At 47.7% G+C, this 25,576-nt stretch overlaps 1 protein-coding gene across 8 annotated transcripts in view; it reads left to right on the top strand.

The window, feature by feature from the left end:
• The window catches only part of LPP (LIM domain containing preferred translocation partner in lipoma), a 301,297-nt gene that overhangs the window by 8,924 nt on the left and 266,797 nt on the right, over positions 1–25,576 (top strand). For 5 of the 8 annotated variants that reach the window (XM_072344422.1, XM_072344423.1, XM_072344424.1 and 2 more), the window contains exon 2: positions 11,302–11,407. The gene's annotated coding sequence lies outside the window, so the exon portion shown is untranslated. Of the gene's footprint in view, positions 1–7,838; positions 7,920–11,301; positions 11,408–15,226; positions 15,323–21,238; positions 21,344–25,576 lie in introns of those variants that run through there. The other 3 variants (XM_072344425.1, XM_072344428.1, XM_072344429.1) reach the window with 3 other exon arrangements.

Genomic DNA, 25,576 nt, shown 5'->3' with positions numbered 1-25,576 from the left:
TGTAGCCTCTTGGTTGTAATCCAGAGGAGGGCAGTGAGCTCTCCAAGCTGTGGGTGTTGGAAGTCCCAGGAACCCAAGCAGAGGCTGTGCCTGCAGTGGGGTCTGCTGAGCTCCAGCCCTGGGAGCTGAAGATAACCCAGAGAGTGCTGGTAGGAGGGCAGAGAGTTTGACACAGGGACAGAGTTTGGTTATGGAGGAAGATGAAAAGGATGTCAGAAGTGTGTGTTAACAGAATGTGACTAAGATGGAGACCTGATAATGTACTGAAATGTATCTGCGGTGGAAAGGAGAGCAGCAGCTTCTGGCAGAGCAGCGCTGTACATCTAGGACTTGTAGTGTGATGCAAAGCAATTCTGAGTCATGTAAGTCTTATTCTAAGTCACATAAGGTGCTGGTGGTTGTGCTGTTGCAGGCAATTAGTGTATATAACTCTTATCACAAAGTTGCCCTGGTCCATTTAGAACATACTTGGGCTCTTTGCTGTCGTCTTGGGGAGCTTGGCTCCTGCAGTGCTCTTTATGGTGGCTCCTGAGCTGTGCTCACTCCTCTGTCTCATTCCTCAGCACTTAGTCACCGGAGGCCTTTGTGGGAGGGAGGGACACCCAAGAGTAATGTGTAACCTGATGCAAAGTCCCCTGCCAGCAGGAGTTTGGGTGGCTCATCAATTGCAGTGTGGCTTATTTGAGCCTGCAGGAGACCTGCTGGCTGAGAGTACTCAAGGCAGCACCTCATGCCTCCATCCTTGCTTCAGACGGTGAAATCTGGCAGGGGAGATAAGGCTACATGTGCAAATACTGAATGTGGGTTTAGGTCATGGTCCAGCATTCACATCCATAAATAAGCCAGTTCCTTCCTTATGATAACTTTTGTGTGCACTTCACAAACACAGACCAGCTAATCACAGCAGATGTTTGGCAGCATCCTGAGCTCATGAGGAAGTTAAATAGCGTTGCACTTTGCTAGAGAGATTCCTGGGATCCAAGCAACACCTGTTAGAGGAGCACATCTGAGCTGGGACACGTCCACAGCAGTGTGAGCTCAGCTTTGCATAGCTCTGCCTTGGTGACATTGGGCTGTACCAACCACAGCAGAACTTCCTTCAGTTTTTGAGGGGGGAGGTGGGATTTAGACCTGGATATGCACATACACACCTGGTTAAAACCCAGTTAAAAGGAGGTACTAGTGGATTTTGTTTGCTGCCTTGCCTCCCTGCTGCTTTGATTTCCCCTACTTTTTAAGGGGACTTTGGGTGTTTGGCTGATTGTTTTCCGAGAGTATGAAGCTGTGGCACATCACAGAAAAGCAAGGAATAGGGAAAGCTCTGTAACTCAGTGTAGCCTCCAAGATCCTTACCTATCTTCTTAATAAAATTTAGCTGCACAAGGGAAAAAAGAGTCATCCTCGTGCTGTGCGGATTGTTAGTGCCCCATCTGCAAGGAGCAACGGGACCGAAAGCAAATTCCTGCTGTAACTGGATTTTTTTGTTTTTGGTGGGTGCTTAGGAAGATGCTCACGATGCTTTAGGTGTTTGGCTTTCATGTTCCAAATGGGCCAAGGGTTGTACTTGTTACTCCCAGCTTCTGTTTTGTGGTGATTTGTGCCCTGAGTTTCAGGCAGGATTATAAGGCTGCTGAGTGGAGTGTGGGGCAGCAATGGGACAGTTCTGAATTGCTGATCGAGGTCTTTTTGTAGGTGTTTCCTCACTCAGATCTTTGCCATTCTCTGCCAAGTATGAATTGCAGCTCAGGATATCAGTTTTTGCTTCTCAACATCCCGTGGAGAAGCTTGCAGTGTGTTCTGGTAGCACAGTGGCTGTGGGCTGCTGATCTCCATCATCATTCTGAACCTGCTCCTGGTGCTCCCTGTTTGCCAGGCCTGTGCATCTGACTCGCCGTGTGCTTTCTGCTGCCACCACTGCCTGGCCTTTTTGTCTGCATTAGTTTAATTGACTGAGGTGCTTGCAGGAGGATCTATTCATTCCCCTGGTAACTGTATTTGACAATCAGAAGTTATTCTTGGGGTGAAGGACCGGTGCAGATTTGTTTTCCTTGGCTGCAGATCCATAGCCCCTAACAGTTTCTCACTAGTATGAGCCGAGGTTGACTTGGGTTGCCACTAACTAAAAGCCAAAAGGATGTGTGGTTCTCCCTGCAATAATTACCCTCCATAGGAAGTGGGAGGGAGCTCTACTTGCTTCCCACTTGTTTCCAGGCTCCTCCATTTCACCGTTTTACTCACACCAGCCGTGATGCACGGGGAGCTCATTCCCTTGACTAAAGGAGGGACAGGTCTTGGTGTCAGAGCGGCTGTGAGTTTGTGCTTGAATCCTTTCTCTGCTGAAAGTTGCTTCTGGATGAAAGGAAAAATAGGGAAAAAAGCACAGAGATGTAAAAATGTTATGAAACCACAAAGCAACTTTTTTAGGGGGGATTGGATTTTCTTGGTGGGAAGCTATTGAAAGCAGGAGAGGTGCGTGTGCACCCCACGTGCTGGAGCATATTTAGTCTCTGCTTTTACTGGGTTAGAAAATAAGAAAAGGTTTTGACTACACTCATTACCAGGAACTCTGAATGCAGCAGCTGGAGTTCCTAGATAGTTTGGTTTCAGATATGCATTAACTTTGATTTACACACTGCTCTGGGCCCAGTGGTGTAGTGAGAGGTGTCTTCTCCTCCCTGCTCTCTCTGCATGTGTTGTTGGAAGGGCTGGAGAGCAAGGCAGCCGCAGAGAAGGCTCATAGAGCCCCTTCTGGGGGTTGTGTGAGAGTGTCCTGTAGCACCACAAGGCTGAGGACTGAAAGATGTCTGGTCCCCTGTGTTTGCACTACAGGTGGCAAAGGCTCCCCATCCCCACCATGACCTCAGGGGTGCTATGAGTCTCACTGGACCAGGCTTGGAGGCCAGAGCAGGATCAGTCCCATGCACAGTGCTCTTTGTGGGGATGTCGGCTGGTGCAGGAGGCCCTGCTGGTGGTCCATTACTGTTCTTTGCTGCTCTGGGCACAAAAGCAGGCTGTGTTCTGCACTGGGAGCGTTCCCAGCATTGCTGTGATTGCAAGGAGCTGCAAACCTGCTGTATCTTCTTAATCTGCCTGTTTCACCAGGCAGTATCTGTGCCCTTAGTGACAGGTTTTTTAATGCAGATTGAGTCCCCTCTTTTAATTGACTAAGCAGAAAGAACTTGGAGAGGGGATGAACCCATGACCTTGAGATAAATAGTTTCTTATTGAATCCCTGGGCCCCTAAACCACCCCCTCTTCTGAGAGTAGCGTAGTTTAATCAAAGGTCAGGGGTTTTGTCTTCTTTGAGAGCCTCAGCAAAAGAGGGCCAGGCTTGTGAACTCTTCTCGCTCCTCCGTGACTGCAGTCATTCTTGTCCTGTCAAGTTCCCATTGAGCTCACTGTGCTTGTTTTCTGTTCCTGGATGATGACTCTGTTGACCTTCTCTGGTCTCTGTGAATGCTGATAAAGGCTGGTGATCGAGTCAGCTGTGTTTTTGGGAGTTGTAACTGGATATATATGGTGGCTATGGGCAAATGACTTATGCAAGGCTGCTGTGAGCCTCTGCAATGTGCAGTCTTGCTGGTTTCATAGGAAACTGTCTTCCCTTGCCAGCTCTTCCCCCACAGATGTCTCCTGTTTCTGGACTGAAGGCTGTGTGGTATCTCTCAGTGCTGCATGGTCAGTCCTGTGACTGTGCGTGTGCGTGGCCTCTGCTCTCTGACAGTGTTGCTCACAGAAATGCTTTTTTCCTGCATGACTTTATTCTTTGTGCCCTTCATGGGTGATGACCAGGCATGTGGCCATACCTCTTGTGATGGATGCACTGTGAATTTTTCTCCTTCTTTCCTCTTGACTGCAATAGCTACCTCTCCTGGAGCCTGGTGGATGGCTGGTGTGAGCTGGTCTCACTTGTTTGCATGTCGGATGCCAGCTGATGTGGTGCTGTGCCAAGTGAGTCTTTGAAAACTTCAGCTGGCCAGTCTGATAGAGAGATCCTTGTCTCCAGAAGTTCCTGCAGTTCCTTTCTATTTTTCTCTCTTTTTTCTTTCTTTTTTTTTTTTCTTTTTTTGTTTTGGTGTTAACAAAAGCAACAAACAAACCACTTGGTTTGATAAATGAAGTGCTGGCTTCAGTGCCAGTGATGGAATTCCTGTTGACAAGCTCAGTATGGTGGAGTAGGAGTGGTGAGGACAGGTACGACTGCAGCGTTACGCTGCCTGGTGCTCTTGTGAATCACACCAGCGAGATGGAAGAAGGTTTGAAGAGACTTTCCTTGGTCTCAAAATGTTTCACACCATGGTGTGATGTTGCACCCACGCAGTGCTGGCATGTGAGACAAAGCAGGCTGTGCTTTTTCTGTGCTCAGGTACATCAGGCTGGAGAAAATTGGTGCGGCATTCTCTTGGAAGAACGTGGAGAATTAGTGGTCAAGGGAACTTTGTGCTGAGAAAATGTCAGCTACGTGGGCAGATGTGGGATCTCTGCCTGTGAATACCAGTGGGGGAGCTGAGAGAAGTTGAGATGTCTTAGGGACGTGGTTAGTGGGCATGGTGGTGATGGGTCGACAGTTGGATTATATGAGTGGTCTTTTCCAACCTTTGTGGTTCTGTGCATTGATAACTTCACCATTCTGCAAACCAAAAGCCTTGTTCTTGGAGAAGCAGGAAGACAAAGTGAACTGAGTTGTGCAGGTCCAGGAGTGTGGCTGCTATAGCCACTGTTTGTATCGAGCACAAAGGAAATGTACAAATCCAGCATATCTACTTCTCTAGGTCAAGGTAAAATAGCACAGAGGAGAGGAAGAAAACAGTAATATCTGCATTTACCATGCAGAAAGAAGTTGTGTTATAACTGCAACCCATTCTTTACTCCACTGGCAGGAGGATAAATGGCAGCATTCCCGTGGAAGCCTGTGAGGTCACTTCTATTTCATGGGGCTTTGGGTCTATTGGAGCTTGAACTTGAGCCCTATTTGCCCAGCAGGAAGACAGGAGTGCAGACAGAGCTGGTGCTATGCAACCAGTGCATCACAGGTGTGTGTAGGGGCTCCTGGCCCTGCTGTCCCCACTGCTGTATGATGCAACAGTGGCTCCCTGACTGACACGTAGGAGACGGGCCTGGAGCTGTGTTCATGCAGGCAGGTGCTCAGGCTGTTGTGTTAAGATAAATGCGTGTCTGACAGCCATGCTATGGGACGGTGTGTTCACAGGAGTGCTGAGCCAGGGGATTAGGATCACATTTCCTTTCCATTGTAACGCCGTGACCTAAATTGAGCTCCCATTGTTTTTGTTTTTGAGATATCATGCGGCACCTTAATTTAGCTGTTGATGCTGGACTGAGGCTTGTGCGCCCTGGGGTGGTGGGGGATGATGCTCTGGTGTCCTCTTGGTGAGAAGAGGTGGACAGACACCACATGTGGGCTTTGTCCTTACTTTTCCTCACCAACCCCACACTGGAACTTGGGCTCTGTGGCAGCAGGGAGAAGTGCATTGGTACAGCATGGTCTGAAGAACTGCCTCCAAAGGGTCTAATGCAATGAGAGACCTGTATTCTGACTGCAGCTGGGGCAGTCTCAACCGAAAGAGCCTTTTAATAGATTTTCTTTATGTCTCAGTCCTCATTTATAATGGAAGTAGTTGTACTTTCTTGTTCAAAGGGTGGATGCGTCTACAGACACCTGTGCTCCTCCTAGCTTTGAAATGCAGGAAGAGTAGTTAGTAGTGCTCGTCAGGATTTCTCCAGATTTTCTATCTATATTTGGTATCAATGACTTTTTGTCAAGATTGAGTTTTCTGCAGGCAGCGTCAGCTTACAGCTCGGTCCTAGTTCTGTAAAGCAAAAAAGTTCACCATCTTATTTTTCCATTTGTGATGGTAACATTTGTTGAAAGCAAACATGTTTTCATGAGAAGCACTCGGTGATAAGGCTGCTGGTCCTCGCTTCCATTTCAACCTTTCCCTCTCTGCCCCATTGTTTTTTTCTCCCTCTTTGTTTCTATCTTTGGAGCAATAGGTGTCCTCAGCTTCTTCATCCATCATCTTTGGAAAGAAGGTTGGTGGAGCAACTGCACTAAGAAACTGTTCTTTTTCTTAACACAGATGTTGTAAGCCCAGCTGAAAGTGTTCCTTCCAAGTCTGAAACTATAGAAGTTTGCTAGTAAGATGAAAATGAAAGAAGACAACTCATGCTCAGGGGTCTGTGGAGATGGGGGTGTGAAGGGAATGGACTGTTCTAAGCCAGATGGAGAGATTTGCTGGTCCTACATTACTGTTCTTTTATAAACATTGTGATGGATTGTAATGCTTGCAAGTGGGCATGCTGGTGGGGAGTCCAGCTGGCTGCTCAGTAGCTGTAGCAGTTCTCAAATGACCTGGCAGAAATTGGGTGAAATGAAAGCCTTGAACCACAGAGAGCCTCTGGTCGACTCAGGGCTGTCAAGGTTGCATTTGCCAAGGGTTTTAAGAAGAGTAATGCCAGGGGTTTAATTACGGTGTGACCCTTACCCTAAATTCTTGCCATTTAAATCCCAAATGGACAAAGGAAGATAGTACTTTATGATAACATTTAGCTTCTGTTTTTGCTGCTGTTATCATAAGTGACATCACTGACAGCAAATGGGCACAGCAATGCTGTCTCTGTGCTGTGGGATTTCAGTCTGAATATGGGCTGCAGGGGACCCTGAGCTGAGACTGGGTGCAGCCAGATGCTTTCTGTCTCCAGGAGCTGGGATGCAGTGTTTGTCCTCTGCTTCCTTGTGCACTTGGTCACTGTTGGTCTGACCTCAGACTTGGGAGATGAGCAGCGTTCTGCTGGGGCTGCCTGGTGAGACTGGCCTCATCCTGGGGGAAAAGAATGGCATTTTTTTGCTTTTGAATTGCAAAACGTTATCCTTTGTTTGAAACCCTGGCTCTATGGTGCTCTTATACTGCATGAGAACGAAAGTGAAATCAATTATCCTTTTTTGATCAAGAAGCTGGGGTGCATTCAAGTGAGAAAGTGAACTGCCCCCCTTTTGCTCCAAGTCTCGCCAATGGGGCTTAGCAAAATGCAGACAGCAAACGATGCGTGCGGGGGGTGATCAATGAAGCTGCTCTGAAAATCTTCCACTTCCAGGAATGCAAACAGCATGAGGCCAGCAGCCTGTGCTTGAAAATACAGGGTCCAGTCCTTGTGTGTGTTATGGACCTGTAAATCACAGCTGGCAGCACAGGGAACTGCTGAAAGGTCATTCCCGTGTGGGACCAATGGGCTTTCTGGCATGGGCACATGGATTCCTCACATTCCTTAGCCATCCTTCTTTCCTTTCCATCTCTTTGTGTGTTTAAGATAACAGGGCTGTGCTTTGGCTGCTCCTGCTGCTGGGTTGCTGTAGCAGGAATGCTAAGATACAGCCTGAAACAATGATCAAGCACCTGGTGGGAAGGCAGGGCTGACCCAGGGGAGCTCACGGTAAGCTGTGTACCTGAGTGACTGGAAGGGATGGAGCCTGGATTCACTCATTCCCAGACTTGATTTATGTGTTGGCAGTGGAGGTGAGGGCATCTCTTGCTGGAGATCCCTGACTACCTGTGGCCTTCTAAAGGTAAACAGCTCTTTTCCTTCATTTCTGTATCCATAGCTGCTGCATTTGGGCTTGTTCTCATTTGCTGTAGTCAAAGACTTTGCCACCCCGCTCTTATCATCTCGTTATTGCATTACACTTGCCATCCATACGCTGTTGCCCACTTGCCCCAGCTGGTAGCCATTGGGGCACTGCAGGGACAGCTGCACGCAGCTTCCTTGTCTACTACCTAAACATGTCATGCCTGAGTAACTTCCCATGTGTTTTAATATTGCAGTCTATCTGAGGAAGCTGGATCCAGCCCCACTGTGCCTGAAGGAGCATGCTAGAATAGTCTCCCCTGCTCTACAGCCTGCAGGTTTGCTGTTTGGTTGCTGCTATCTTTCCATCACAGCTGGTGCTGACAGTCCCTGCTGCAACCAGGACCAGGGGTTTGGAAGTGATAAGTCCCATGATTGCCTGTTTTGACACGTGTGGTGGTGGCAGATTTGCAGGCAGCACACGGCTGAGGACAGTTCAAAAAATAACAAGGGCACGTGCTTCCCCATAGAACAAAACTCCACATTTGCATGGCATGCTTGTTGCTTTACACCATCACAGGATCCGGCCTCCAAGTAAAGGCGGCAGCTGGGCCCATTAGTTGTCGGTGTGTGTACTGGTGAATTTCTGAGCAGGCACTGCTGCTGGCAATGCTGAAGAGCAGCAAAGAGGAAATGTCTCCTGCTTTAGTTATCTTGCATGATCTTTGTGTTAGATAGCTTCAGCAGTGTTCTTTTGAATTGAGCACTTTAATAAATGAAACCTGAGAAGCACGGGAACAAGTAAGCACAGAAAGCTGATAGAGATCCTGCAGGCATCTGTCCTGTGTTAGAAAGATGGGTCTGTATCTCCTTCTGTATACCTCCTGTGATGTGTGTATCTCACGTGTTCAGGTGTAGAGCTTCCTGTGCATATAACCTGGGTTTTAAGTCAGTGTAGGATTTCAAGATGAGGTTTTTTATAGGAAGGCTCTTGTTGTCCTACCTGTGCAGTGCATGGGGAGCTTGGGTAGCTTGACCAGTGATGGTCAGAACTGCTGGAGCAAAGGAAATAACTTGAGATTTCTAAGCTGGGGACTTCGGCCAGCACGCAACAAATATTGGCACCGTGTGGGAAAATGCGTATGTCAAAGCAGTGCAGGCTTTTAAGTGCTTTTCATTTAAAATGAAAAGGTCAGATTGAGTGGGGTTGTCATGTGGGGACCTGTACATGTACCTGCCAGCCCTACAGGAGCAGAGCCCTGTCAGGCCTTGCTGGTGGCTGACTCTCTGAACTTGTCAGTGCTTGAAAACTGGTGACCAGAACAGTTACAACTTCAATTTTCCTCGTAGTGCTCAGGCTGAGACTGAGCTTCCCAATGTGAGACCGCTAAAGCTGTATTGGTGTTCAGGCTGCAGCTTCTACACGTATAACAGTATTGATTTAAGAAAACAATAGTAGGAATTGAACTCAGGGCACTCATATGACTTTCAAGCGTAAACCAGGTTTAAAGGTAGATCAGCAAACAGGAAGCCTTGCTCTGTGTATTGTTCTTGTGCTTTAAACGAAGGTGTTTTTTATCGCGAGGTGTTGATCTGTGCTGTCAGTGGCACAGCATTGGAACCAGCAGTAGTGCATGGGCTGCTTCTGGTCATCGCATCTCGGGATTTAGGTCTCTTTTCACCTTTGTTTTGGGATGGCTTTATAACTTCTGAGCAGGTTTTTGTGAGCTGTACCTTAAATTTAGCCAGTTGGGGGGACAAAAAAGAAGGGCAACAGAAGTATTTTGTGAAAGTCGTTCTTTTAATAAGTCCCTGTTCCAGTACTTTGTTCAGGGACTGCTCGGTGCTTTGACCACGCCGACTGATTCCTGCTGTTTGGCTTTGCTTTCAAATGCTTTTAAATGACAAACTGCCTGTTGAAATGCTTGAGGGTGCATTAAAATAAGTGGTCTGTACTGCAGTAAGCATAAAAATAGAGATGCACATGTGTGCGCATCCATGTGCCTGGACTGGGAAGTCTGTCTCTGCAGCTGCTGCTCTGAAGGCATGGGCACACCGCTGTGCTGGCTTCTGCCAGATGGGAGCTGTGTTCTGCAGAGCTGTGCTACCAAAGGGACTTTCTGCTGTTACCCCTTGCAGTCCTGTGGCTCCACATCAGCTCTGGGACGTGGGTAGCCATGAGCCTGGGAGAGCCAAGGCGGGCAGGAGTAGGTTTGCTGCAAGCTTATGGCCACGCAGTGGGATAAGCAATGGGGACAGCCGCAGCAGGGAGGAGAGGGTGTGGGTCAGTGAGCTGAGTCTGCTGGCATCCTGTAACTGATCTGATAAACATTTCTTGAGTTAAACTCGCTGAAAGACAAACCTGAGCCAAGGTCTTCGAAACACAGGTTGGATCCCAAAATATTGTTTTACCTGGAGCTCCCAGAGGTGCTGTTGTGGATTGAATTGAAGCAGTGTTGGAATCAGAGGGGAATGTTGTTGTCTTCTGCCTTTGCAGATAAGACCGAAGGGCTTATTGCCAGGAGCCTGTGGGAAGGACCTAAATTGTGTATAACTCTACATCATTTAAAAATGAAAAGTAAACTTGCGCAACCATAATATTTGCTTGTGCTTGTCTCCTCCTTGATGGATGAAGAGAAGTTGCTCCGTGGCTGAATTCAGTAGCAATAAAACTGTGCGGTAACTCATTTTCATCCCCAGGCCTGTGGTGAGTGGGAGAGGCCACTGCTATTTCTGGTCCTGTTTGTCCTCATTGCACCCAAAGGCTCTCAGGGACTTCTATGCCTGCCCTACCTACATCTGCGCCCTGTGGGCTGACTCCAACAGAGGGTCTCATGGGGGTGAGCTGGGGAGATGCCAACAGGGTCGGGTTGGACATCAGAGAGCTCTTGTGGCATCGGTGTGATGGAGATGTACCACTGCTCAGAGACTTGGGCAGTGTGTTCTGCTGTATGTTGGTGGTGGACTTGTGGACTCACACACATCCTTACGAGCAGTGCAGGCAAAGCAAGCACCAGACTGAACAGAGTGGTTCCATCGTTAGAGCAGCAAACAGCAGCAGGTTTTTTTGTGTGTTGATGTGTAATAACGACATATCCCTGCACTGTCATCAACAGGAACGGGGATGTTGGAGTGCTGGGGTTGTGGCTGGAATGAGATGCTGGGCAGGGGCAGGAAGGAGTGCATGGTTCAGATGCTGCCTATCTCTGTGGATGCACTCAGCAGTGTGTCCTGTTTTGTGTGTGCAGGGTGCCTCTTGTTTGGCCTGGCCAATGGTGGACTGACCTCTGCTCTACCTGCGTCTGCCACACAGGGAAACAGCAGCAACTCAGTTAAAGTAACAGCAAATCCCATGAGCTTCAAACCAGGAATAATACCTCCTACCTCTTCTGTTGGCTCAAAGGACAGACTTTAAGCTGTTTCTCGCATTTTGTGCTTCATTTTATGTCTTGTACAGCCTTGCATCCTTACCTATACAGATTGTCACATCTTGTTACGTTCCTAGTGTGGCACCTTAAAGCTCAGAAATCAGAGGTGGTGCTGCTTGGTTTGATGGGGCACAGAGGGTGGCTGCTGTAAAGCAGTGAAGAAGTATGGAGGCTGGGGAAGGAAAACGCTCCATTTCCCAGAAGTTGTGTGGGTTAAGTTGCAAGCTTTAGAGAAGAGCCGTCTGAAGCCCACCCGGAATGTATCACACAGTAACTCTCTCTCCCTTCACAGGGCTGTGAAAGAAACCTGAAGTCGTGACTCCAGCAGCACCCTGAGTGTCTCCAGAAGCCCTGCTCCAAGTTGATCCCACCAGCAAGGCTGTGCAGTGCGGGAGCTGGTATGTAAAACCATGTTTCACAGACATATGGGGCGACTTCTCAGCAGGAATTGTGGCTTTTTTCTGACAGGAGCATATTGTTTGTGACTCTTTTAGGGGAGAAAAGTCTTTTAACTGAGTGTGGAGGGGTTGGGAGCACTAGGAAATGGGGAAGAATGGTGATTTCCTTGTGTTGTTTGCTCAGTGAGAGATGGGACAGAAGGAGCTCAGCACCAACGAGAGGCTGTGAGTGTTGAGGCTGTGGATATGCTGTGTTGTGTGGCAGCACACGTTCATGGCTGGCGGTTGGGTGTGCTGACAAACACGTGCATAAGAAATGCATATAGACATGTATATACATACACGGGTGCAGTACAGATCTAGGCACATGGAACCAAGGATGTGCAATGAGTATGTAGTATATACTCTGTGATGACATGTGAGAGCTTGAGGGTGTATATACCAAATGTCTGTATATACTATATATGGCAATAAGGAATGCATATGCATTCATGTTCTTTTTTTTTTCTTTTTCTGTCTCTTCTGTGTCTCTGTGAAGCTGTTGCAAGGCTACCAGATTCAACCTCCTCGGGAGCCTTTCTGGCCAAGGTTTTACAAGCCAGCACCTGCTTTGCCTGCCATACTTTCTATATTTATTCCCTTACACCTGGTTTTTGCCTGTGCCTGCAAAGTGGAACTGTCCCAAACGTTTGTGTTAACTTTTGGCTGTGTAGGACTCCAGCTTGCAAGTCCTAAGCGTGCTTTTGTGCGTGCTGCGGGAGGGGGTTGTAGGTGTATGTATCTCAGTGATGGTGCAGCAGTCCTCGTGCTACGTCCGTTGTGCAAGTTGTGCTTTCAGCCTCTTCAAGACATTTGTACGAATCAAATATTCTGGGAGTCCTGCTTTTGTAATGCTCTTTAAATGAAATTGGTCACACCTGACCCAGCGTCCAAGTGATAACGAGCTGTGCTGCTGTGCAGGAGGCTTGGGTTAGATTTTATTCCCAGACCCCTGAGCTTTTACCCTGGAGGATTGGGTGGCAAGAAGAGGGAGTGGTGGTGCAGCTGGGAGCTCACTGGTTCAGCTGTGGTGGTACACAGGTATGCCCAAATGACGTATCACTCTCTCATTCGGAATGAAAGGTGCTCTTAAACAGAGGCACTGGACTCAGCTCATGCTTGGGTACCAATGTTTAAGCACAATAGTGAGAGAAGTCATAATACTGATACTATTGGGCACCCGAAGAGACATCCTAATGCCACATAGAGGGTCTGCAATCAGCAGATGCTGTTGGAGGGAACACAGATCCTTACTTGTGGATACTGGGTTGCTGTTGTCTCCCATCCCTGGCACTGTCTCCATGAGGCTGCAGCACCCTCTCCCAGGCTCTGGGCGTAGAAGGGTTGCACCAGGCTGTCTGCCAGGATCTGCCTTATCCTTGTGTGCTCAGTCCCAGTGCCCCCAGCTCCTCTAACAGCGATATTCATTTCTGGCATGGGAGTCCTGCTAAGGTCACACAACCAGGCTTCAGCCCCAGGAGCCATAAAGCGTACCTCGCCTGACCCCTGTGCAAAGGCAGCAGCAGTTAACAGCCTTCCCTGGGGTTTCATTTCTCTGTCCCCAGTGTGTGCCACTGCCGCCTGCATTCCTCTCCGGTTCAGTAAGCCCTTTGCCTCTCAAGCTGACACAGCTGATATTTCCCCTGCTGGAAGGGCAGGCAACGTAGTGGCATTTAACTGTTAAGGAGGTCCTGGCTCCAATAGTGCTGTGGGAGCCCAGAGCAGTAGGGATTGGTGTGTTCCCAGGATGCTTTTTTGTTCCCTTCCTTACCTTCCTCCTGCTTCATCCTGCCATTTCTCCTGGCACTGACAATACCTAGGACTCGTCTTTTTATGAGGGGCTGAAAATGTCTGAGTTGGCAAAACTTTCCCGGGCACATTTACGACTCATCTCACCATGGTTTTGGAGCATCTTTTGCCACGGTGGCTGCAGTGCCCAAAAAATCTCCATTTCTGACCATGGAGGACGTTCTTCCTACCGGCTTGGTGGGACAAATGGCTCTGGGGAATGGTTTTAGGGGTTTAAGGAGTGTAATTGATTAGCTGCCCACAGAGAGTTGGTCCCAGCCTGTGTTTTGGGAATATGGTGTGCTGGCATTGCCTGGCTGTGCCACTCAGTGCCACCTGAGCTGTTGGCTATTCAGAGCTGCCTCTATAACTGACTGTAAGGACATGTGCTGTGCTGCATTGTAAGGTTTACTTTTTGCAGCGGAAGCGACAGATGACTGAGTTAAATGTTTTTATTTCAGAAGGGAGAAGGCTTTGTTTCCTTGTGATGCACAGGTTTAGATGGTTCCTGTCACCTGTGGCGTCAGGGACTAACCTCACACTGTCTCGGGCTATGACTCCTGTTGCTGGAGCTAAACGTGCAGCTTCTCTTTCTGCAGGGTTTTGGCTTCTCCTGCAGTTTCTGCTTTGGTATCAGTGAAAGCCAGATGTGCCGTAATGACACTTTTGGGTTGTTTTTTTTTTACTGCTTTTTGTGGCCATACATGGGCAGAGTCAGCTTTGGAATTCCTTTCCTACAAATTCAATAGCATCTTGTGGGTGGTGCTGAGGAATCACTCTGGTAGCACTGCCTGGGCAGTCTGTTCCCCTTGAAAATGTCCCAATTTGCACATTCTTCAGTGCTGTGTTTCTGGCTGCAGCTACCGAGAGGCTGCTGGGGCAGAGGGGCTGGGAAGGTTTTGTTGTGTTGTTGGGCACGTTCCCCTCCTGCTGGGCTGCAGGTTGGCTCAGGGCAACTGCAGGCAGATGGGAGAGGGCCATGCTGTGCCAAATGGTAGGAGTGAATAGATTTTGTGTGAGGACAGGCTCTGCCCTGGAAGCAAAATGTCTGCCTCCCCACCTTGCTTAGCGTTGCTCTTGGAGTGGAGAAGTACTTGGAGTGGAGAAGTACGGTGTTAATCTGCGCCCGTCTGCTGTGACATCCCTGCATTATACATCTCTGCCCAGGTAGCAGTGAGCCTTTTCTCTTGAAACCTGGGGGGCTCCTTGTTGGGACAGAGAGGCTTTTGATTATGGTCTGGAAGAATGGCTTTGGAATCTGGGGATGCTGTTGTCCTGGAGCTCTTTTTAGGTGCAGGGAGATCTTTGCTTGTCCAGGACATGTTCCTCTCCAGAGGAGCAACTATGTGCTTTTTGCAAAGACTTGACTGGCTGAATCAGATGAGGAGAGCTTTTTCCTGTCGCAGCTGAGCAGAAGGAGCAGGACCTCAAGGCCATGTGCAGTCCTGATTGTGCCTTACTGGCTGGGTTGGCCTGATGCCCCTATCGGATGGGGCTGTTTGCTGGGTCTTGTCTTTTCTGGTCACTATAAACAGAGCATGAATTTGCCTATTGGGATTTCTGGTAAGGTAAGGGATCAGAGAGACGTTTCCAAATGCAATTGCCCCTATTGTGTCTCTCTATTCATCTCTGGAAGGGGACAGAAATGCCTGTTGTCACACATTGAGCCAGGAACTGCATAAGGCAGGATGCGGCAGCAACACGCAGCCCCAGGTTCAGACTGTGCTCGGGTCAGCAATGGTGATGTGCTCAGTGTTTGGAATTCAGGCTTGAGAGGGGCAAGTCGTCCCCGTGCCAAAGCCAGGCAAAGAAGGGTGATTTTTTTGACATCCTTCGGAGTTTTGATCTCCATATTTGGAAATGTTTACCCATTGCTCTGATCTATTGCAAGGGAGGGGAGGTGACTCAGGGTCTGGTGGAAGCAGGATTTGAATTCCTTTACTAAAGGGTTTTTTGTTTTTTTTTTCATTCTTGTTTTGGAAGCTTCTTGTGGTCACTTTTCAGTTCTCTTTTGCTGCTGGACCTTGTTCCAAATTTGATCTGCGCGAGAGGGAAGCGTATTTAGTGCAGGAGCTTGCCTGGATGCTGGTAAGTGCATCATTGCTGCTTTAGCGAGCAACCTGGGGTTTTTTGTTTCGTTCAGTGGGATTGCATCAATGTGCGTGCGTGGCTGCTGGTGGAGGCAGGCATGCGGATCAGCAGTCAGCAGAAACTGACCCAGCAAAGCCTTCTGTAGCAGGGAAAGGGAGCTTAGTGGCTTGGGCTCGAAGGCAAAATGTTTCTCCAGGCCTAAGTATAAAGATAATTTAAGCTTCCTTTCAGTCATGCTCTTCCTTCTAGTTTCTGGATAATGCAGCGAGGCAGTGATGCAGTGTAGAGTTAAATGGATATATGTGCATGTGGTCAGCGAGTAAAATATAGCTTAAGAAAGATTTCTGTCTCCTGAGCGAGCGCGTGTGTGTTAAAAAGGCTGTGTAACACATGGATATATTTATTTCAAATGTTAATATTTAACCGTCCTGTTAAGAGAGCTGCAGAAGTTTAGCATCTTTAACTGGATGAAGAAAAAGTGTATGGCTTTTCCTGTTACCCTTTATTTTTCCCTAGTGAGAAGTTCTTTCTCCATCTGATGCTGCAGCTGTCTGCTTCTCTTTATTTTTCCCCCCCTTTCCTTTCTCCTTCCTGAAAGGAAACTGCGGCTCATCCAGGAAGTCAGGGATACGGAGAACCTGGAGCATGCTTGGCTTCCTGTTTTATTCATGGCAACTGAAGCCCTGCTCAGGAATCTGGAGTGGAGATCCACCGTGCTGCATTCCTCTTGTCATTTGGAGCATGTAACGCGGACAGAGTGCTTTTAGTGGCGGCTCTGGGGGCTGCCTGGCAGCGAGCCCTGTGCCTCAGACACAATTACTGCTCCTCATCCTGTGCTCGGGAAGGGCCATTGCTGAAATACAATTAGTTCCTCTATTGGTTAGTGGTGCATGCATTGTCTTTGCTAACTGGTGTTGTTAGTAGGCTGATTGGAACTTGTTATACTCACCTGATTTTCAGTTTAGTCCTCTTGTTACGAAGTTACATCTTTGTCTTTCTTTTGTCCTTTTAAATGAGGGTGAATACTTAGGAGGTTCACTTTTCCTGGGGATGTGGATCAGATCTTTTGGATGCACAACTGGCTTGGTTGTTCTGAGCAAGAAGAAATGCTTGGCATAATTAGCACGAGGGTAGGATGTGAGCTGGAGAGCATTCTTTTGCAGGGGGTAGTGGGAGAACTGCTGGGGTGTATTCCTGCAGACAGGATGAGTTTGGAGCTTGCAGACTTAGGTTGCATTTTAATCCTTGTTGTTTCAACAAGCTACTTGGATTACTGCAGCTTTTGGGATCAACTTGTTGTGCTGGGCTTCGTCCTCATGCAAACAGAACCACAGAATCATTCCGGTTGAAGGAGCCCACTGAGATCACCTAGCCCAACCCATCCCCATCATGCCCACTGACCATGTTCCTCTGTGCCACATCTCCATGGTTCTTAAACACCTCTAGGGATGGTGACTCTCCCACACCCCTGGGCAGCGTGTGCCACTGCACCACCACTCTTTCTAGGAAGAAACATTTCCTAATATCCAACCTGAACCTCCCCAGTGAAAACTTAAGGCTGTTTCCTCTCTTCCAATCACTTTTACCTGGGAGAATAGGCAGACCCCCACCTTGCCACAACCACCTGTCAGGGAGCTGTCAAGAGCAATAAGGTCTCCCCTGAGCCTCCTCTTCTGCAGACTGAACCGTTCCATCTCAGCCACTCCCCATCGTGCTCCAGACCCTTTACAGCTCTGTTACTCCTCTCTGGACATGCTTCAGGACCTCAGTGTCTTTCTTGTACTGAAGCGCCCAAAAAACTGCTGCCAAAAGGCATTCACAGCCTGAGCAGAGAGAGGAGGTGGTGGGCTGGATTAACAGGCTGCTGGGGCTGCGTATGGGGCTGTGCAGCATGCAAAGCCTCACCCAGAGATCTGCTGAAGGAGCCCTGCTTCCTTGGCTGTGTGTGGCAGTGTGGTGAGCCGAGGCCCATCACTACATGTGCACTGCGCTTTGCCCCTGTGTGCCTCCTGTGCAGTGCTTGCAGCTCAGCCCTGTGTTGGTAGCATTGGGTTGTGGCACATCCAGGCTTTGCCAGCTGCTTGTAGCCCAGATTGGTGTTTGGGGGCAGCGCTGCAGGACTGGAAGTGATGCTGTTCTGTTCCCCTCGCAGTCTCTCCCTTTCTGCGCTTGTTGGAAGACCAGGATGAACGGTACAAGGCCCAGTGGGTGATGGAACTCAGGGCTGTGCACTGGGGCTGGTAACCTTCTGTGTGGAACCTTCTATGTGGAACCTTCTCCGTGAGACGCCTCCGCTGAATGGACCCGAAGGCTGAGCGTCCCTGTGCGCAGCTACTGGTGTTCTTCCTCTGGTGTTTCTTTGAGACCAGTGATTGCTGATGCTAACCAGGATCCTCAGCGGATGATCAGAAAGGAGCCATTAAGGGCTGAATTGTAAACTAATACAACTCTGTAAAGATTTTTTTTTCTCCTTCAGCCTGGCACCCTGTAAACACTCAAGCCTGAGAAGCTTTCTATGGCTTCCGTGGACTTCAAACATATTTAGAGAGCTCCATGCCTGTGTTTCTTAAGCCTCTTGTAATGATACATTAAATGCAGAGGATTTGCTTTAGCTTCCAAGTAAGCAGAATTGGTTCACTACCCATCCTTCAGCCTGGCTGTTGCATCACATTATCACAGCACAGCTCCCTGGGCTGGCACCACGCTGGATGTGGCAGTGGTGACACTTGCTGTGTGACCCATTGGTGTGCACTAAGGGTTGGGTCCACCTGTCCCTCAGCAGGTAAGAGGAGCTGCCCCAGTTAACATGGGAATTGCACATGTGGGCAAGGAGACAAGATTATACATAGATGCCTGTACGTGTCTGATGCTTTGCAGAGGTTTCAGAGCTCTGGAACACTGAAGTATGTCTGCAGGTAGAGGGAAGCTGTGTTTTCCTGGTGGGTGCAGGTATAGAAATTGAGGCACCACATGGCAAATATGGGAAAAGTGCAGATCTCCTGATTCCGTGTGACTGTTGATGTTCAGCTCCTGCAGGCAGGCATTTCACAACTGTATGCTGAATAGTGTTGTTAAACCCATTTCTCTTACTCTAATAAAGCCGTACTTCTCTAGGCAAGAAGTATTTCTACATCAGTTGCTTTAATATAAACCAAGTCATCCTGAGTATTTCGTAAAGGTGATGTATGTTGGCAGTGTGTGACTCGACCCCAACGTGTGTTGTTATTCCAGAGTTTCCAGATGGCACTTTACCTAATTGTGCTGCTGCTCCCTTCTTACTATCTGAGCAGAGTGCAGTCTTCTAAGAAATGTCTGTGGTTATTAGCTTTATAATGCACATTCCTGTGTAACAGCTGTTGCAAGCAGCAGGAGGCCTTACTCTTGGCCTCATTCTTCAGTCAACTTTGAGGGAAATTCACTCCTGTGAACCAGCTATTTGCATTTGGGGTGAGATCTCTCAAATGAGAAAAACCTGTTTGCCTCCGGTGAGCTTGTCAGTTCAAGGACTCGGTGTGCCCAGGAGGGGACAAACGAGTTGCTCCTGCTTCCTTACTGGCTCACTGTGCACTGGGCTCTCCAGTTCCCTGATGTGGGGGGTGAGTGCATTTTAAAGAGATTTCAAGTTTTGGAAGCGTGGCTGCCTGCAAAAGGGAGGGAAGGAGTGATTGTGCTGTGCTGTCTCACACCCCTACTGTGAAAATATCACACGGACGTGTCCCAGAGAAGCTGTCTGTTTTGGCAGCTCCTTCCCACCTACATGTTCGTTCTTCAGGTAAATCCCTCTTAGCTCTGCCAGCCATTCCCCCTTCCTCCATGAAAAGTCATTATCATCTCTTGAAATTAAGGAAAAGACAGGAGGAGGGAATGAAAGGATGTTGAGAAGTAGAAAACAATCAATTAAATAGTACATAGCATGTAATTTTCCTTGGAAACTTACCATGAAATTGAGGAGCACTTTAACAGCTAGTAATTTAAATTGCATTTGAACACTGCTAATGGGTTGTTTGCATGGGAATTTTGGTCATTTCACAGCAGGCCCTTGTCTTTGGTACCCCTTTGCTCACTTAAAAGAATAGAAATAAAAACCATTGTCCTGTAGGTAAATGGTCCAACTGTTGCTGGTAAAAGGTGATACTGTAAGATCCTGTTACATTCAGAACTATTTGCTTCATTAGTGTCAGTTTGTCCAGTGTTAAATTCAAGGGAATCCATTGGTTTTGGTCTGAAGAAGCTTACAGGGCTTGCTGTTGCTGAGAGGCAGGAAAATGACATTCCTGCTGTACTTACAAACATGCTGGAGGTAGAATGGCTGCAGGGGCTACTGGAGGCTGATGTGGGATCTGTAAGCTGTCCTATGGAGGACCCCACTCATCAGAGTCCTCCCTGTCCCCATATTGTGACCCCAATATGGGGCTGGGGCTGACCTGGGAATGCAGCCCGCATCTCTGCCACCCAGAACAAATCACAACTGATCCCAAAGGGAACAACAGCGAGATGTGAATCAGCTGTAGCTGCGGGAATGTCCTTATGGAACTTCTTAGGTTTGTTTTGTAGTGTTTAGTGCTCTCTTGCAGTGCTGTACTGTTTAAACGCCAGCAAAACATAGTATATTGTGTGCTGTTTTGCCACTGGTTTTAGTGGGAACGGGCCTTATGGCAAGCCAGAGTCAAGTTGCTTGTTGCCTGTTGCTGAATGAACATCTCCTTTTCAGAGCAGGGTTTTTGCAAATCCGTGGGCACAGCTAGCATATGGAAGGGGGTTCCAGTATAAAAACAAATCTGGCCTTCTGTTTCTGGATGTGTAGGTTGTTTCTTAGAAGATGGAACCTTTTAAATCTGTCCCTGCAAACGTGGCTGTTAAATTCTTCTATTTCAGAGAAGGAAGGCAGCTGTCTGCACTTAGATAAGCTATAAAAAGGCAATATTTTCCCCAAATGGCTTTTTAAGCTCTACCTGCTAGACAGCTCAGCCAGCACAGGTTCAGCAGGAGCGTGCCCACCACTGCCCTTCTATGCAGGAGGCTGTGAACCACGTGAGAGCTTCTGGGCAAGTATCCAGGGCGGCACTAAGCATCAGCCCTTCGGTCTGTCTTGGGGAAGGCTGCTGTGCAGAGAACTGCCTTCAGGCAGCTCTCCCTTTGCTCTGTTGGTTTGATTGTTCTTCCAGGATGTCGTAAGGGGAGAAACGGATTGGATACAAGGAAGAAGTTTTTTATGATTAGGGTGGTGAGGAACTGGCACAGGTTGCCCAGAGAGGTGGTGGGTGCTCCATCCCTGGAGACATTCGTGGTCAGGGGGATCAGGCTCTGAGCACTGATGGAGCTGTAGATGTCCCTGTTTGTAGCAGGGCAGTTGGACCAGATGACCTTGATGTGTTCCTTCTCATTCAAAATGATTCTATAGCCAGGTTCTGTTGTTTAGAAAACAACTGCTTTGACTTCAGTTTTTAATGTTATTTGCACTGTTCTTGCTGCCTTGCTTGCAGTGGCCATTTCCTTTAATTGTGGGGTGCTTTTAGTGTTCCTCCTCCAAGTGATTTACTGGACTGTGTTTCTGTTTGCTGTGCAGTCTGAGGGATGGCTAAGTTGAGATGAAACTGATAACAAAAAATGTAATTTTTCCTAAGGGTAAGGACAGTATAATAGTATAATAGACTTATCATTGATACTTCCCGACACAGATGCTATCCACAGTTCTTTTAGCTATCAGCTAGTTATCTGCAGAGACATGAGTGTAGAAGGCTCTATCAAGTAATCTCACTGCTGGGACTGAGGGATATGTGGCTTCTGAGTGGGTGAGTGAGGAATATTTTAAGCTGGGGGTTGTGAAGGTCAGCAGCTGGGGGTGATGGAGGCGGTGACCACATGTGGGTGGGGGGATGCTGGGGGAAGGCAGGGGGGAGGTCAGTGTGGTGCAGAGGGGTCAGAGAGCAGCAAGGTGTGGTGTTGGGAAACTTCAGACAGCTCAGGTTCTGCTGAGATAAGGAACCAGCTGATAGAACCGACCCAGTGAGCTGTCTAGTAAGTACTCTCGCCTTTTTTCTTTTTTTTCTTAATTGGTTGAATAAGCATCTTAATGATTCTTGTGAAGTGCTGCGCCCACTGCATAAATCTCCTGTCACATAAATCACCTGTGTGGGTGTTGTTATCAAACTGCAGCTTTGGTGCTCAGCTCTGACATGGAGAGTTGTATGCTCTTCCTGCATCAGCCTCTTGGTTACCTCTTGGTGCCTGTTGTGTTGTGCCTGACCCTCTCTTCATTACTTTCTTCTCCTTGACAGAGTTTTCCCTATCAGCATTCCACTTATCTCCTCTCCCCAAAGCAGAGACACTTGGCTGGTAAAAGTCAATATCTATTTGATAGCTACTCCTTCAGTATCTGTGTGTTTGCCAGTACCAAAATCCACTGAAAACTGGAGGTGTCTGGGGTTTGAAATAATCCCAGTATGTTATTTCTGGCCATCTTCTCCCCTTGTTAGTGCATGCAATGCTCACACAAGTTTCTGTGTGTCTCGTGGTTGGAGCTTATGGGTGAGCAGTGCAGGTAAAGGCCCTTTGTTTGCTCACCTCCCTTTCTCAACCATCTTTTGAAAAACGCTGATAAAATTGAAGTGATAGCCTTGTAGCTGAGAGATAAGCAAGAAAAAGTCTTAAGAGCTGATTAGTTTGCTGTGGAGGAAACGCAAACACCAAGGGAGCTCGGTGGAGGGAACTGACACTGAGCTACCCTGGAATGCTGAGACTGCTTATTTGTCATTTACCCACCTCATAAGAGTGCTTTAAAAGCAGAGAAGAAGCCAGTCCTTATCCTTAAGAGTCTGCAATCCAAGATGGACAAACATACACTTGAGGGCTGGGTGAGGGAGGGCATGGGTGGTTGTTGGAGATAGAAATCTAGATAAAGGGGATTCCTAGAAGAAAAGGACTTCAGAGGTGGGAAGTGTGGCTGATGGGAAGGGTGTTTAATGTGCCAGAGTGGATAGACAGAGGAGGGTGGATGGGTATGGAAGGAGGTGAGAAGACCTGAAAGGAAATAAGGTTGAAGAGGAGGGCAGAAAATGAGAAAAGATGTGGGAGGAAAACACAGCAGTGAGGCAGCTGTGGGAGGGGACACTGTGGGATGTTATAGATGAGAGTCAAGATGACCTTAACTTTTCTTTTTTTGTGTGTTAAAAGTGATGCTGTAACTCAGCTATTGGGATTAGTCATCTCGCAGTTTGTGAAGTACCAGTTTCTACCTTGAATGGAGAGTGTTGGTTCCATCTGAATCCCAGAGCTGGAAGATCTCTTGGCTGGGTTTGAACGCAGTGTGTGCAGTGTGCATCTGGTGAGGAGCTTGGTGGTTACATGCTGTGACATTTTGGATGTGCACTGATGCAAAAACCCTAGCAAGCAAGTGCGCAGGGAAACTGCCACATTTTGCTTAATGTTATCAAAGTTAGTCCTCCAGAGAAAACAAATCACAAGTGGGCTTGTATGTGTGTGTACATATTTAATATGGATGTATATATTATGAATTGGTTTTCAAGTGAGACAGACTGCACTTCAATGAGATCTAATGGGAAATGGGTGGGAGCAGCAGGTTTTGCTGTGTTGAATCCACTCCCTAGTGAAAGAAAAGTAATCTTTGCACTCAGGTTCACGTGCATTAGTTTCCATGGAAGTGAGCTTGGAAATCTTACTGATCATCTGGTTCCTGCGTCGTGCTTCTGAGCTCATGAAAAAGACCTTGGGACTTCCACAGATTCTGCAGTGGTTTTGTTCCAGTTGTGAGGACCGGAGCAATCAAGGAAAGATTTACTATCACTAAACTTATTTCCTTTGCTCTGGTTTCTTCTGCCCTTTTTGGAAATAATTGGTCTTAATTTTTGGCCAGTGTCCACGGTCTGGGAAGCACTCTGAGTTTTCCTGAAGCAGCGGTAACAAATTCACCTTTCTTCCCAAGTCTAGTTGTCCTCCTTCTTTCTTAATTTGGTTTTTATTTTCATTTTGGAGGATGTCACGCCTGATCCACATCTGTTTCTTGTGTCTCCTTCCACTGATGATGCTTTCCAGATCTTCCTTCTGCTTTCTCATTTTCTCTCCAGACTGATCCTTTCCTGTTTTCCCCCATTAGTTAGAGACAACTTCTCTGTAGCTGGTATAGATCTTTGCAGATGGTATGGAAGCTTGAAGGGCATCTCCTCTGGAGCTCAGTCCATCTACTATCATGGTATGCTGTTTCAGCAGGAAAAAAAAAATGGGCTCAGACTATCTAAAATTGCCCATTATCTGGGCTCATTTCTTGTAGTCCATAATTTGGGGATAGAAAAAAGAGGCAACTCACTCTAAAAGTGACTAATTCCACCATAGATCGATACAAAATGTTCCATTGCATTTTCATTATCAAAAATGACTCCCCTTTCCTGCTCCCCTCTTCTCCTGTGAGATGCTGCAGAGGCTGAACAGAGATGTGGTCTCGTGGTGAGCAGCAGTTCATGGTGTGGGCAGCCTGGCAAAACGGTACCATGATCTTAGCTGAGAACTTAGTATCTGAATGAGCTGGGGCTGAATGTGGTGGGGACAACCTGCTTTCAGAGGGAAAGAGGTTTTTGGCCACTGTAAGGGGCTTTCGTGTTGCTAAAGGCATGGAGCAGGCCCGTTTGATGAGGAGTCAGTCACTCCCCACTTTCCTCTTTGGCAAGAAGGCCAACAGATGGGCAAAACATAAGGCAATATAAAGAGACATAATAGAAAGTGTCATGGGATATCTGCCAGCAACCTCCTTGGGCTGTTGCCGCTGATCTTGGGCTGATGAGACATTTCAGTGGTGTGTCTTTGCTGAAATTTCTCATTATCTGTAGTGGTGGAGATGCAGATATTGGGCTTCCTTGTGCCTACAGATATTTACACAGCCCTTGGCTTTTACAGTGCTTTTACGGCAGTGGTATTACCCTCCTACTTCCAGTAAGTGAGGAGGCTAAGGGACTTGCCCAAAGCTACACATACAGGCACAGACATGCATATGCATTCATATGTATGCATTGTATATGTATACATGTGTCAAGGCCAGGGAGTGATCCAAATTTTCTTCTTCCTTTTACTTTGTCTTGTAGTTATCAGAGGCATCTTCATGAGCAGAATGAGGTAGCAGTAGGCAAGAGATTGTGCTGGTGTGCAGCTTTCACAGCCTGCTCTCTTTGGGGCTGTACCCATTGGTGTGGCGTATCCACATCTGCCCATGAAGGAGACAGTAGGTATCACTGCGCTGACCTGTGCATCCTTTTGTGAAGGCTGCAAAGTGTTTGAAGTAATAGGACATCTCCCACCTGCCTCAGGCGAGGCCTCTATCTGCTGTTAAACTTACAGCACTGCTTTATAAGCAGAAACAAAACTGACTCATGAGACCCATTCAACCTGTGAGGGAGTTCATGGGCAAAATCCCGGTGTCAATAAGTTTGAGCACAGATAGCAAAAATGACATCTTCAGCTTCATCCTGCACTGGGAGAAGGTCCTGTGAGGAGCCGGATGGTTTGGGGTTTTGCATTCTGATGAGCTGGAGTGTCAGGAGCAGGAGCCAGGCTGCCCTGCTGGAGCTGCCTGGGTCACTGCTGCTCTGCTTCTAAGCTGATGCTGCAGAAACTAAATGTGGGATCCAGGGCTCACACAAATGTGTTTACCTAGCAAATAAAGGTGGGAGAGAAAAAAGGAAAAGCCTCAAAGCAGCTTTGGGTGTTTTAAAGTGGTGAAAATGAGAAATTCCTGAGTGGACATAATTATTGCCTGTTTAAACAGAAACTTACTTAGTAGCTGAAATATCAGCTCCTATGGAAGAGTTTTCCTGGTGTGTCTTTTTCATCTCTTAACCACCTGCCCCCTGGGCAATGCCTCCAAAGGTGCTGGGCACAGCGTTTTCAGTTGGACTGGCACCTTGCTGTGCCTGTTTGCAAAGGGCATTGGCTTCTTTCTTCCTTGGCTTGATCCACCTCTCTGTGTCAGGGCAAAATTGGTGAATTCATAGAAAAATTCACCCATTTGTGTCATGGATGGGCATCAAATGCTTGGCATTTGTTTTGATGGAATCGTTTGGTCTCATTGAGTGTATGTGTATGTAGGGATATAAGTGTCTAAGTAGTCAGAGCGGTTAGGAGAGGCAGGCATACCACACTGATGTTTCTTAGCACTTCAGACAAGGCACCAGATGTCCTTATTTGCTGTTATTCCAGAGAGAGAAGGTGCAGAAGGGACATGTCCCAATGCTGGAGGGCTTTTTT

The sequence above is a fragment of the Excalfactoria chinensis genome, chromosome 9, assembly GCF_039878825.1.
Source record: "Excalfactoria chinensis isolate bCotChi1 chromosome 9, bCotChi1.hap2, whole genome shotgun sequence".
NCBI classification, from domain to species: Eukaryota; Metazoa; Chordata; class Aves; order Galliformes; family Phasianidae; genus Excalfactoria; species Excalfactoria chinensis.
The sequence above is the reverse complement of the archived record's forward strand: the minus strand, read 5'-3'. Positions and strand labels throughout refer to the sequence as shown.